Source organism: Hyaena hyaena, unplaced genomic scaffold (genome assembly GCF_003009895.1).
Source record: "Hyaena hyaena isolate Hyena2069 unplaced genomic scaffold, ASM300989v1 scaffold_426, whole genome shotgun sequence".
In the NCBI taxonomy this organism is placed as follows: Eukaryota; Metazoa; Chordata; class Mammalia; order Carnivora; family Hyaenidae; genus Hyaena; species Hyaena hyaena.
The window spans coordinates 285,094-297,854 of NW_024081061.1; the positions used below are offsets into that span (position 1 = coordinate 285,094).

The 12,761-nt window shown below is 39.0% G+C and overlaps 1 protein-coding gene across 2 annotated transcripts in view; it reads left to right on the forward strand.

Moving 5' to 3' along the window:
- The first annotated feature begins 4,545 nt into the window (after positions 1-4,545).
- Positions 4,546-12,761, forward strand: part of MATR3 (matrin 3) — a 29,326-nt gene continuing 21,110 nt past the window's right edge. Inside the window, exon 1 of one of the 2 annotated variants that reach the window (XM_039252728.1) lies at positions 4,546-4,657. The gene's annotated coding sequence lies outside the window, so the exon portion shown is untranslated. The remainder of the gene's footprint in view (positions 4,658-12,761) is intronic. The other variant, XM_039252729.1, reaches the window with a different exon arrangement.

Here is a 12,761-nt window from a genome sequence, read left to right on the forward strand (position 1 = left end):
AGATTACTCAATGAATAGAACAGATAAAAGGAAGTCCAGAAATAAACTCTGAAACAAATTAAATTAGGAAGTACAATAAGAGCACAATTTTTCTTTTATATAAACACAAAGTATAGTGGCTTTGCCTTCTAAGTTAAATGAGGAATACTTAAAAGGGATGAATGATGTGACTAGATTTTTAAAATTCAGTATATAGGAGCTGACTTACACAGAGTAAGTGATTTGATCTCAGGGTCATGAGTTCAAGTACCAGGTTGGGCAAAGAGATTACTTTTAAAAGTATTCACAGGGATCAGGTCATGATCTCACTGTGGGTTCCAGAGTCTCCATCTCACTGCCCCTCCTCAGCTCATGCATGCACACTCTCTCCCTCTGTCAAATATAAACATTAAATATTTTTTAAAAAGTCACTTCTGCATTCTATTGGTCAAAGCTCTTTCTATTTACAGTGCCCTTCCTGATGCAAATAGAGGTGAAATTGATTCCACTGGCAAAAAATTTGTGGCCATCTTTAATAGCAAGAATATATACATGTATGTGTGTGTATATACACACACACACAAAAATGTTTTTAGAAAATTTAGAATACACAAATGGCTGATAAGTGGTTTGCCTTTTTTTTTTTTTTTTAATTTTTTTATGTCTTTATTTTGAGAGAGGGGGAGACACAGAATCTGAAGCAGGCTCCAGGCTCAGCTGTCAGCCCATGGCCCAAAGCGGGGCTCAAACCCACGAACTGTGAGCTCATGACCTGAGCTGAAGTCAGACATTGAACCGACTGAGTCACCCAGGCACCCCGAGGATTGCCTTTATGTAGGGAAACAAGTTGGGTAAAATTGTTGTATTCTCTGAAATTTATTACATATATACCTATTCAAAAATTCCTTCTCAAACCCCCTCTTGCTGCCCCTCCCCCCAATGCAGTTGCTGAAAGAGCCACTGGTTACAGTTCTCTATTTTTCAATAGCTTAAAGTATAGGAATGACCTTGTTTCCGGCATTTAAATCTGTTAAATAAGTAGATGGTAGACTGTCAGGTAGACTACAGCCCTGTTAAAAGCAGTATCATATAATGCTCAAAACTCTGGGTTTGGATTTAGATTGTACTGGGCTCAAATCCTGCTATCTGTCACAATTTAGCTGCATCACTTTACTGTCAAAATCATGGTAATACAAATATTACCAGCTGCTTAGTGATTGTGTGGCATCAAAATATATGTTGTCAATGGGTCTGGTCAAAACTGTTAAAGGTCTTGAGACACCTGGGTGGCTCAGTTGGTTAAGCACTGACTTCGGCTCAGGTCATGATCTCACGGTTCGTGGGTTAGAGCCCCATGTCAGGCTCTGTGCTGACAGCCAGCTCAGAGCCTGGAGCCTGCTTCAAATTCTGTATCTTTCTCTGTCTTTGACCCTCCCCTGCTCACACTGTCTCTCTCTCTTTCACAAATAAATAAACAACATTAAAAAAAAAATTAAAAGATAAAAACTGTTAAAGGTCTTCATTATCAGCTCAAATCCAGACTCTTTCCTTGTATTTAAAGTCATGTAACAGCTATACCAAGCCTGTCACTTAGACCTTTCAAACTCTTAGCACAAATTCTTGCTTTTGCCTCATTCTTTACCATCACTGGTATACACCTCACCCCCTCCAAAGTAACCCAAACCAGTAGAGAGCTCTTGGTCCATCTCTACTCATAGCCAGGCCTACCTTGAGGCCAGATTCCTTGTCCAATCTCCATCAGACTAGGATTCTGAAAAGGTAGGCAATTTGTCATTGAATCCCCACCCTTGTACTGTGTCCTTCATGAAACAGGTATTTGATAAGCTGAAACCTTGTATTAAGTTTGGTTTCCAATGTGTCTTTGCTGATGAGCCATTAATCAGACCTTCAATAAATACTCAGTGGAAAAGTTTGATTTTTCTTCTCTGTGCAATCACCAGGTGGCATTACAGCCTTACACAAAAGCATGGGTAAGTGTGTATCTTAGTGCTAACATGCATTCATGTTTCTCCATAAGGAGAGAGCCTCTTGTTTCATCTAAGGGCTGGAAATAACAAAGGGGAGTCTTAGCCTTTGTTGGAATCAAAGGCTCACCACTTAGAAAGCAGATATGGTTTGAATGGAAGGAAGATACAAGATTCACTGAAGAATTAGGATCCCCCCCAAATTACCTAGTTGGCTTAAACATCACTTACTCAGTTCTTCATTTATACAGCATACATGGAAATGTGGGATTGCCGTTCCACTCTTCATGGCTATTTGAAAGTTTCTCTTGTTTGATTCTAGTCCTCAAAGAAGACTTAGTCACAAAATTGAAGTCCCCTAACTATAATTCCCAAGTCTTCCACCAAATCTAATGAAAACTCCACACGATTCTCTCCATGCCTCCTGTTAAAATAAAGACCTGTCTCCTTTTATCTGGATCCTTTTACTAAAATACCCTTCCTGAAAACCTTTTTTAAATGTTTTTTTAAGGGGCACTTGGGTGGCTCAGTCGGTTAAGCGTCCAACTTCAGGTCAGGTCATGATCTCGCGGTTTGTGGGTTCGAGCCCCACGTCAGACTGCTGACAGCCAGCTCAGAACCTGGACCCTGGTTCAGATTCTGTATCCCTCCCTCTCTGACCCTCCCCTGCCCATGCTGTCTCTTTCTCTCTCTCTTTCAGAAATAAATAAAACATTAAAGGGGAAAAAAAGAAAGTTACTCTTTTTCGGACACCTGGTAGCTCAGTAGGTTAGAGTCCAACTCTTGATCTTGCTTCAGGTCATGATCTCACCAAGCCCTGTCCAGTACAGAGCCTGTTTGGGATTCTGTGTCTCCCCCTCTCTCTGCCCTTCCCATGCTCATGCTCTGTCTCTCAATAATAAAAACATTAAGTTTATTTTGAGAAAGAGCGTGAGTGGGGGAGGGCAGAGAGAAAATCCCAAGCAGACTCCACGCTGTCAGCACAAAGCCTGATGCAGGGTTTGACCCCACAAACTTAGATCATGATCTGAGTGGAAATGAGTCGGACACTTAAACCAACTGAGCCACCCAGGAGGCTCCATTCCTGCCAACAGTTTAGTTGTGCTCAAGACTCTCAGTACTAAAACGAAAAATTCAACCCTGCTTTCTCCAGTCTCTTAATAGCCAAACCTTTTCTGCACGGGGTAGTTTCCATCTTCCTGTTTCAATACATTCAGTATTCACAGGCAGACTTCCTCTCCCCCTTTACTGGAAACAAGTCCATGTTAAGAATGATGTTCATGTTGCTAAACTTTTTGTTGATATTTTTAGTCCTAGTCTTCCCTGTGGATAGCATTTGACCCTGTTGATGGCTTGGTCCTTTAAGTATTTTGGCTGTTAAAGCAGTACAATTTGTGTACCTTCCTACTCTTCCCAAACCTTTTTGGTTTTTTCCCTACCTCTGTATTCACTTGGTCTCCTTTGTCATTCAGCTCTACCTAGTTAGTTTTTCAAGGTCCTAAGGTCTCTCTTTTCACTGGACCATCTCCAACTTATCTTTAAAATCTCATTGCTTCATTTATAACATTAACTGAAGTGTGCCAGTAACCCACACTTTTTTCCCATGATGTCAAGACCCATTAATGCCACACCTTTAAAACTGTTGCCAAACATCTTAAGCCTCCCCTCCTGGTACTCTTCCAGTGCCACTTAATAGCACTGCTAACCATAGAGTTGTCATTCATCTATGACCCTTCCCTCCCTCAACTTGCATATTCTGTCATTCACAAGAGCTAAGTTCTGTCCTAAACTACTCTTCAATTTTCTACTGGTCTCTGGTCTTCATCTTTGCCCTCTCCACTATCTTCACAGAGGACCCTGAATGATTTTTCAAAGATGCAAATCTGATTCAGCATACTCAAGATTTTAAAATTTTGTGCTATTAATTAGTATTTACATTCACGAATTTACCACAGGCATCAGGTGCCTGTCCCTTTGCATTTAAATCTGAAAACCCAGGGAAACGGCCCTTAACTCCAGCTTTACCAGCAATTTCAGTCTGCCTCAGGATTTTCACGTGCAATTCGGGAACCTCCATCAGCCTCAGGATTGTCTTACATGTAGTCAAATTCGAAGTGGCGGCGGCGGCATTTCGGATGGGCTGAGTTCGCTATCCACCGCCGGATGACCCTCCACGTAATTAATGAGATTAAAAACCAACCAAAATGGCATGGGTTCGCTCGCCTGGCACTTGCTATTACTGTTTGGCAAATACTGAAAGAATAATCAGAATAGAAATCGGGCCTAACCTAGTGGCTCCTGCGACTCGCTTCTAACGCATACCCGTATTTAAATTTTGCATCATGCAGTTAAAGGGTTGGGGGAAAGCCTTTTTGGGAAACGGGACTCGAACCTGTAAATTGTGATTCTCTATCCATTTCCCGCCACAGGCGGGCTCCAGAATTAGAGAACAACGACCGCCATCGAAGGCGCGAGCCGTATATGCTCACTGAGGAGGAGGGGCTTGGCGCGCTCAGAAACGAGACCCGAAAGGGGGTGGAGTGCGGACGAACTCTCTCGCGAGAGCGGGTTTGTTCTTGCAGCCGCTGCTGCCACCTCTTACCAGCGCCGTTGCTGCGGAGGATTGTGGGAGCCTCCGCGTCCCGCTTGCTAGGAGAGAGGTATCTCTCCTTTTTCCTCTCCCTTTCCTTAAGGTAGGCGTAATGCGGGTAAGAATCGGGGTGGGGTGGCCGGGGGCTCTCCGCGTCCGCGAGGAGGAGGCTGCGACGGCGACAGGGGCCGCGGGGAGCCGGCGGCGCGCCTTTCTTGCTCGCTCCCGCTCGCCCGCTCTGCCTCCCTCCTCGCTGCGTATGTGAGCCGCCTGATCGGCGGCCGCCATGTTAGGAGCGCAGTGGCGGCGCAACCAGCCTCCTCGGGCGGTGGAGGTGAGCGGTCCCGGGGGGAGACGTGTGGCCAGCCAAGGGCCCAGGGTGCGGCGGGAGAGTCGGGGGGCGCCGAAGGCAGTTGATCCGCCGAGCTTCCCGCGTCTTTGGCTTGCTGTGGGCGGGGGCGGGACGACGAGCCCGTTACACGCGGACTGCAGCGCTGAGGCGAAGGGAGGAGCGCTCGAGGCCTGAGGGACTGGTTGTCCACTGGGGGCCTGTCGTTTGGGGAGAATAGTTAAAGCAGAGAAGTCTTGGAATAGGGCCAGCCCCAGATAAGTATTTGCTTTTTTTTTTTTCCGTTTGCCCCTTAAAATGTGTCGCAAAATGGAGGATTTCGTAGACTCTGAAAAGCTTAGCCGTTTGAACAGCGTTTCTTTATTCTCTTGGTTCACGGCCTTCCCTCTGCTCTTGGCCCATCGCTTCATAGCGCCCCCTAAGACTTCCCAGTCCCCCGCCCACACACATGCGCGCGGGATTTTAGCCGGACCTCAAACAATTCCTCCCCACCCCCATCGTGTAAAAATGGCCGAAAAATGAAACGTTAACGCTTGTTTTTCGTATTGCGTCGTGGAGAAAGCTTTCTGCAGTAGGCTGCGAGCCAAGATACTTGTGCTTGTTTAGAGAGCCCCCTCATATTTTCTCGTCTCAATTAAAATACTGTCAGTCTCCGTTGATCTAGAGGATCGTATGTTGTGGGACCTTCCGGTTTCCAGACAAAGGGTTTGGAGTACCGTGGTGTAGTCGGTGTATCGTTGTTCTTTTCATTGCTAGCTTTGTGCCTTGATCGGTGTTTTACAGGGACTTTTCCCTTTTGCCAATGGAAGAATTCTAGATGTTTTTCCTGTTCTGTGGAATATTCTTATTGGATCAGTTACAGTTTTCTAGCCAGATATTTCTAGAACGTTATGGCGATTCCGAAATTTCTAGTCTTCAAGCGCGCTGGAATAATGTGAGAGTCGTTGATTCCCAGGTCTTAGTCATGAGATTTTGTCTGGATGCTGCGTTCTGTGTGTTGACTAGAGCTTGGTTTAAAATGTTTAAGAAGTCCATGAGAGACGGTTTTCTCCCAGTTAAATTGAAACAGTTGTATTCCGCGGAAATTTTCTATTTGAGAGTATTTTCCTAAAAGGTTGAAAATATCCTTTGGAAGAGTCAATGGCTCAGTCATATGCGCAGTCTGTCGTCATAATTTTTCAACGGTAATATTGTCATAGAAATGAAAGTGGAGAGTTTTGTTGTTGTTACGTAAACACTCTGTACGCCTTCTGCGCTTCACCAGAATGTTTTTGCAAAGTTGAAATTGGAACACAATTGAAGTACTAAATGATCTGGTTGGTTATGTAAGATTGGGAAAAGATCTTTAGCCAGAAGCTGTTGGTGAAGTGCTTTAAATTTACATTTCTTCCCTTGAACTTCATATTTATATGGTTATAACACGAGTGTGTGTTTTACACAGAGAAGAAATTTTCCCTTTATCATCATCACATAACTCCCTTCTTAGCTATGTATAAGTGAAGTTGCCTTTACATAGCCTTTTGAACCAATTGGAAAGGATTTAACCAATCTTGACCTGATCACTATGTACGTTAAAAGAATCTTTAGACAGAACTCATTTTATTAACACGTTTAGGCAAGCGTAAACGCTAATAATCCAAGTCTGCTACTGATAGGTAAACAAATTGAGGAATGTAAGTAAATAGTCTTACATGACTTTAGAAATATAATGTAATTCAAATCTAATTTTATGAGATAAGAAAGCCCAAGGAGGTGGAGGTAATAGTAATCAAAGAGGGGCAGTGCTGCGGGTTTATTCTAGAATGCTATCTTGATTGGATACTTGATTCAGTCTTACATTTTAATAAATAGGCTTAAAAATGGAAGGATTATATTTATTCTAAGAAAATAGTATGTAAAAGATATGTGCATATAAATGTTAATCTCCATTATTAAGCTTACCAAAATCTGAAAGACGGAACACTTAGAGATCTCCTAATTACAGTGGGCCAATCAGAAGGAAATTTATGTAGCTTTTAAAAAGAATGCCTTAACAGGAGAATAATGATGGGGAAATGGTGGTATATAATATTACTTGGAAAGAAAGTAATTAAATTCTGGTGATCCCAAATATACTTTTTGTTGGTTTTTAAAGGAATTTAGGAATAAGTGTAAAAATAGATATGTACCAAAATGTGTTCGTTCTGAATGTTGGTATTAGCTTTATGGGTGATTTATATTTCCTCCCACTTGTTTTTCTGAAATTTCCACAGTAAATTACACTTATTTTTGTATGGGGAGGGTGGTGAAACTATTTTTGTACACAGACAGACTGCTTAAAAGACCAGTACCTTCTGTTTTGTTTTTTTAGGACCTCATGTATTTTTGAGGGGAATTGAGATAAAAGTGAGCCAGCTTCTTGAAGTCTGAAGTGCAGAGTATTCAGAAGTGACAAAAACGTAGTGTTGATTATGTAAGATACTCTGGTTATTATGTGTAGAGAAATGGAGGAATCCGAAGGTATCTTTATGTAAGAATATTAACTTTACCTTTATGGAGACTGATGGTAATTAGGTTACAATGTAAAGTGCAGCCATTAAACTATTTTAAGAAGGATCAAAACAAAAGAATTGGGGAATGGTTTGTTAGATGTTACTCTTAGTATATTTTTTATAAGATACTTTTTAAATATACATTTTTTTTAATACATAATTTTTTTAGAGTTGTATTAAAACTCGTGCACTTGAGGCAACAGGTTCTGAGTGGACTTGACTTTGGGTTGGACAATACTGAGTTTGTTGAGAGTGGGGTAGAAGGTTTGTAGACAGTGTAGTTTTGCAGGTTTTGTTTTGTTTTTCACATACACATAGTTATTCCAAGGATAGCACTGTTCAAAGAAACAAAGCTCTGTAATATATAATTTTTAGCTATATATCGGGCCGCCTTGCTGAATCATTAGGATTGAGAATTCTGAAATTATTTAGAAAAATTTACATGTAGTCAGTTTTAATGGATGTTAAAACTAGAACAGAACAGCCAATGGTTTTTAAAGTTCACTAGTTTAGCTTTTGACTTACTGCAGCATGTATCTGTTATAAGCATAAATATAAACTTGTAGTAAATAGGAGTCATAATAAACTGCTATGTTATCCTTCCTGACTTAAATATAATTAGTGTGGCTGATATGAGTAGATGGAGTACCTTTGATGTGATGCAGCTTCCATATAATTTCCAGCTATATATCGAGCTTTGATGTTCTGTGCATATATAAGGCTCAAGACTTTGTAATTAAAATTTATATTAAGTAGCAATGAAATCATAAGTTTAATTTTTTTTTAATTAACATTTTTGTTTTAGGGGCACTCGCGTGACTCAGTCAGTTAAGTCTCCAATTTCAGCTCAGGTTATGATATCTTGGTTTGTGGTTTCGAGCCCAGCATCGAGCTCTCTGCTGTCATCGTGGGAGCCCCACTTAGATCCTGTGTTCCGCTGCCCCTGCTCCTCGAATAAACATTAAACAAAGTTAAACAAAATTGTTCTAATATAAAAAGGAGGACTGAGGCTCTTCAGTAAGGTTATGGCAGAAAGGCAAGGGTGTTTTGAAGGATGAGGGGATAATTTAAAGGTAGATTGGCAATAGAGAAGGAAGAGGAGGGTTGATTTGTTCACTTCCTCCAGCATCTGCTTTTCTTCAATGTTGTGTAGATGACTACCAGTCTTTAAATATGGTGTCTTTTTAAGTTTACATATGTTTCAGTAGTAAAATTCAAATACGAATTTCAGCATTGAATAGAAATGAATGAGATGCTAAAGTTGAGTGAAATGGAGAGTACAGTGCACAGGAAAGGTTTGTAAGCTCTTTATTGCTATGTCTTTGGGTCGGTCCTTTTTCATCTAAAGTTTTTCTCATTGGTGAGATTACATCAAAGTAGATGATTACCATCGTGCTAACCATGTGCCAGAAACCATTGTGTTTTATAAAATGTTTACAGCCTTGTGAAATGGGTATTGTTTTCTTTCCCATTTTTTTTTTTTACAAATTAAAAAAAAACCCAGAAACGTTAAGTGACCTGCTCAAAGTCAACTATTTTGTACTAGAACTAGCTTTCAAATCAAGGTATTTGGGCTCCAGAAATCTCAGTATATACCAAATCAAAGAGTTTTACAACTGTTTGTGAAAACTAATAGATCATAAAATGAGTGGAGGAAAAATCCTCAGTACACAGTGGCAGCTTGAAGAAAACCATTTGTTTTGCTCCTTTTCTTTTTATTTTTTTAAGTTTATTTATTTTGAAAGTGCAAGCCAGGGACAGGCACAGAGACAGGGGAGAGAGAGAATCCCAAGTGCGCCCTTCAATGTCAGCATGTAGTGATGTGGGAGGTCAATCTGTGCAGAAATCCAGAGTTGACCCTTGACCGACTGAGCCACCCAGGCGCCCCTCATTTTGCATTTAAGTAGAAGGAAAAAGTAAGCTGTTAACCAAAATCAAATCAAGTCCAAAACATTAGGTAAATGGAATAACTTTCTATCCTGTATTGCTTTAATCTGAAAATAAAAGTCTGATTGAAAGTTGCTAGGAAAAAATTTTAAGTTTAGGAGGAAGAAGAATATTCCAAGCCTGAATAGGAATCCCTCGTAATTAACATTTTCTAGTATAGCAGCTGGAGGCACTTTGCAACACACACTTTTATCATTAGCCTAAGCATCAAGAAGTGGGCTAGAAGTTGAATCCAGTCTCTAAAATGGATTCAGAATGATAATCATAAAGGATCTTTAAAAGGTTAATACTGGTTTTTCAACCTTCTCAGCACTACAATTTATATTTTTAACCTATTGTACGATGAGGCACATACTTACTGCTTTACACAAAAATGAATAGAGCTATGATTTTACTTCCTAAGAATTTTATGGTTACTAGTTCATTTTACTTTATAAAACCTTTTAAGTCACTCAAAGGTAAGCTATACTAAAGTGAGATTGTGGCACTAAAGAACCACGGATTATAAGGTTTTAAGTGGTTCAAGCCCTCTCTGTAAAAGATGGAATAGCTCCTCAGATATTAAAATCCATTCTTTTATATATATAATTTTTATTTTAAGTAGGTTCTACGCTCAATGTAGGTTTTGAACTCATGACTGTGACATTAAGAATTGCATGCTCTACTGACTGGACTAGCTGGGTGCCCCTAAAATCCATTTATTTGTGTATTTTTACAGTTTATTTGAGAGGAGGGCAAGCATGAGTGGGAGAGGGGTAGAAAGAGACTCTCAAATAGGCTTCATGCTGTCAACATGGAGCCTGATACGGGGCTCAAACTCATGAACCATGAGATCATGACCTGAACCAAAGTCAGACACTTAGCTGACTGAGCCACCCAGGTGCCCTTATTTTTTTTTTAAAAAAACCCTTAAATGAGATACAAATTAGAAAGTCTATTAAAATATATAGAAATGTGAACTAACATTAGAATGAAAAATTACTAACTTTGAAATAAAAACCGCTAGTGAATTATAAGGCCGTTATAAAATAAGAAACTTTTAAATAGGGAATAATTAGCCTATTCCTGTGCTATAATTGGAAATGAGTCAGGTGCTTGGTTTAAAAATTCTGACCACAGGAATCCATGCTTCTGTGTGATTGATAAAAATTAAGCAGCTATCTTTCGAGACGATGCTTCTTAGTGAAATGTAGCTGCCATCTGTTGGTGACACAGTTAGGATATTTTTGCTGTGTTGGTGTTGTTGGTTACTAACTTAAACATATTTGGCATATTTCACATGAATTATTTAACATATCACAAGGGTGTTTGGTTTTCATAGAAGAAAATTTCTTATACTCTTTTGTGTTTTTAATTCAGAAGGGGAGAGATACTCTAAGAAGCTACAGTTTTCTAGCTGTTTCTAGTTTTTGTAAGATTAAAAGGTTAAAATAATGCTAATATAAAGGTTGTCTTTTCCTGAATATGTCTGCAAGCTTTTAGGATTATACATGTGTTAAAATTACTTTTTTCTTAAATTTTTTAATGTTTTATTTATTTGAGAGAGCGCGAGCTAGCGTGACCAGGGGAGGGTCAGAGAGGCAGATGCAGAATCTGAAACAGGCTCCAGGATCTGAGTTGGCTGTCAGCACAGAGCCCGATGGAGGGCTCAAACCTACAGACCGTGAGATCATCACCTGAGCCGAAGTCGGGCGCTTGACTGAGCCACCCAGGTGCCTCTAAAGTTAGTTTTAAAGAAGCGATTATTTCACAGAATTGAGAATATAGCTAAGGTTCCATATGGTAGTAGTTAGATATTTTTAAAACCTAGCATTTAAAAATTTTGAACTTAGAAGTTGAAGGTTTTTTCTATGTTTTAAAGAACTAAAGACCCCTTATGCTCATTTTAGTAAATTTGCAAAATAACCCTTTTGAAAGAATGAATAATAGGACTAAAAAGAAATTATTATTTTACTTAGGAAATCTAGATGTGAAACAGTTATTTGCTTCTCTCATCATGAGCTAAAGTAAATCTAATAAAGATGGCTATTCATAGAATGGGGACAATTGAATGTTAGTAAGTGAAACTTAACCATATGTACAGCTGTTTAGATGTTGAAAACGAAGTTAACATTTTTACTAGAATTGTTAACACTTAGATCATGAACTAGGCTTAAAACATTCTGGGTTAATTATTTATAAATGCGGTTTCCTGATTTTAGGGTAGAGGCACTGCTCTTTTTGGGGAGGAAATGTTTTTATGCATTGATGGGCATTAACATATTCTAGATTACTTCTTTCTAACTACTTTAAACTTTATTAATCTCTACTGTAGCATACTATGAAAAGGTAATTTGCAATTAAGGGGAAAAGATATAGCAGTACAATAAGCTAACCTTTAAAAAGCTTAATTTAGTGAACATCTCAGTGTTGTGCTGACTTTAATAGGCAGTAGGTCTTGCTTAAATTAACCTTTTAAAATGATTTGTCATTTTATCCCCACTGACCAAAGATATTAAAGGAACTGTTTTCATAAGAGCTCTTTGAACAGTGCTGTCATGTGTGATTTCTGTTTCTTTGTTCTAAGTTTTAAAAGCTAAGAATTGGATTATCTCTGTTTCAGTCAAAAGTCTGACTTAAGTCACTTTTCACTTAAAATGTTCTCATGTCCTTGTGTGGGGCTGCATTTAAGTTGAAACTCTGAGTCTCAAAAATATTAAGGTTATTCTTAAGAGATTACAAGTTGTCATGGGATTTACATTGTTTGTCTTGCTCTTTTTCTGAGTTTTTCTGACATCCATTTTCTGTTTTGTCTTAAGGTTATCTTCTACCTTCTCAACATTTCCTTTTTGCAGATCTACCCTTTTCATATATGCTACAAAGAAAAGTAATTGAGATATTTGTAATCTAACAATTATTTCTTTAAAGTGTGATCAATTAAATTTTTACAGATTCATTAATACTATTTTATACTTTCCCTAAGGGAAAGGAATAGTTCTTTAAAACAAACAAAAAAACAACTGACTTTTCTATATTACACAGCTTTGACTATAAATGAAGGACAAAATAATAGTAATGCTGATACTTTAAAATACTGACTTTGAAAAACCCTCTAATGGTTTTGATCTTTTAAAGTATACGTGAAAATTTAGAGGGTCCTACTAATGTTTACACAGTATTTCAACTGCCATCCTGTATGGTATTTATAAGATGTACCAAATAAACTGTCATCCGAAAAAGTCCACTTAACTCTTGGTCTTTATTTTATTATTCTTAAAGCAGTTTATATAGTAGGTCTCATCTAGAACTAGTTTCTTTAGTATCTTTCCTCAATTTCATCTTTCTTGGTGTGCAAAAACATCTTCTGTAATTCCAGTCACCTCTGATAGCATTTATGTCTT